The sequence below is a fragment of the Ornithodoros turicata genome, unplaced genomic scaffold (assembly GCF_037126465.1).
Source record: "Ornithodoros turicata isolate Travis unplaced genomic scaffold, ASM3712646v1 Chromosome251, whole genome shotgun sequence".
Lineage (NCBI taxonomy): Eukaryota > Metazoa > Arthropoda > Arachnida > Ixodida > Argasidae > Ornithodoros > Ornithodoros turicata.
Window position 1 is genome coordinate 37,546 of NW_026999347.1, and position 1,768 is coordinate 39,313.

At 43.6% G+C, this 1,768-nt stretch overlaps 1 long non-coding RNA gene across 1 annotated transcript; it reads left to right on the plus strand.

The window, feature by feature from the left end:
* The first annotated feature begins 225 nt into the window (after window positions 1–225).
* On the plus strand, window positions 226–1,466 carry LOC135373575 (uncharacterized). Its single transcript, XR_010416502.1, has 3 exons — window positions 226–245; window positions 404–542; window positions 1,223–1,466. It is a non-coding gene; the product is annotated as an uncharacterized LOC135373575 (long non-coding RNA).
* Window positions 1,467–1,768: the final 302 nt, after the last annotated feature.

Below are 1,768 nucleotides of genomic sequence, written 5' to 3' on the forward strand. Positions count from 1 at the left end.
GTGTTTCAAACCACAATTTTCCGAAAGGCGAAAGAGAAATCTATTGACTGCAACAATCGGTTACAACTTCGACTGTGTGCCACCTTCGAAAGCAGCGATTTGATCAGTTCATCTGGCTCATACGAATGTTACGGAAGCAATGCGCAACTTCTTTCACAAGAAGCCGAAGATGTTTCGTCCGGGATGCTGTGCCAACCTTATCTGCAGCAGGAGATTGCAGGGGCAGGACTGGGCAGCAGATAAAGGTAAGACGCGTAATGTTAGACAAGTCAGTCATGCGGTGCAAATTGCATCACGTAGAAGAGAAAAATACGCTATCTGTTAGTTACTGCTTCATCCTTTAGAGATTACGCCCCAGCGGGTACAGATTTGGAATTGCCTTATTTGTTAAATGATTTCGCAGGCATTCTGGCACCACCGAAAAGCTTGCACTCCTCGTCTCAACTATCACCGTCTGGGGTTCAAGCTGAAGGCTGTCACCAGTGCCAACCAGACGCCCCTTCAAAGTTCATCTGTTTTTGTTGACGGAACAGTGACACCTGGTACTGAAACATTTCATTTTCCGATTAATCAAGTGTATTCCATCACTTGTGCTCGACTTCTTGTGTTCGTATACCCTTGCTGTTGCTCGCTAGCTTATAGCAACCATGCCTGAGGTGCCAGCGCTTTCAGAGTACATTTAAGCAGTATCATCGTATCATATGCACGGCAGCACATCTTGTGTATTTTGAGTAAGGTATAAATTCAGTGCTGACTCAGCTGTTGTATTTTGGTCACAAATAAGGTGTTCTTCCAGAGCGCTCAAGGGCAGTTCAAGCAGTTTCATGCGTGCAACAGCACATATTTTTTCTCAGTTTTGACTAAGGTAAATTAAAATCTTCCAGTTGATGTCTTTTGGTCATAAATTATGTTTTTCAAGACATTCAAACAGCATCATGTGTGCAACAGTACATACTTTTTCTCAGGTGAAGTAAGGTAAATCTGTCTGCCGTGGTGTTCTGGCAGTGCAGCAGAAGCTTTTGTTGAATTCAAGTGGTATCATGTATACAAAAACTTGTTTTATGCCTTTCTGTAGCTGCTGTACTAATATTGTGAGTACAGAGACATTCCTGCAGAACATATCGGAGCATCTTGTGTGCTATTGTTTGTATCATCTGCAGCAGTATATTGATAATGTTAATTATTCAATGACTTCAGCTAACATTTACGTTCTTACTTCCAGGTAAACCTGTCACGCAGATGCCCTACCCCTTGGTATGCATAGTTCAAGATTGTACCGAAACAATCCACCTGGAGCATTATTCTTCAATTGGCATTACTATCACAACACACCACATACTGCATGTCTATGGTGCGTGTACAATGCATCAAACCTATTCTCAGGTACAGGCCAGCTGGTACGCAATTACAACATGAAACAACTGACACAGAGACCGTAAAGTCATGCCTTTTCCTCCGCGCCTCGGGTTTCACGTTATTATCCTCACATGCAAATCAATTTGCCTGTGCTGTGCAGCATGAGCAAAAGCATATATTGTTTGTGGTCACATGACACGGAACACAAATACAGTGAAACCTTCCTATGTTGGACACCCGCGGTGCAGCCGAAGCGTCTCCTACTTATAGAGGTGTCCGAGTTACAGAATATGACGGCAACAAAAAATGGAAGAGATCACCGCTGTGAGAAATGTCCCCCTCCTTCAATTTAAGGTCCTTAGTGGTACCTGGTGGTGGTTCCTGGTAGTGGTACCTCTACCCACTCTTCACT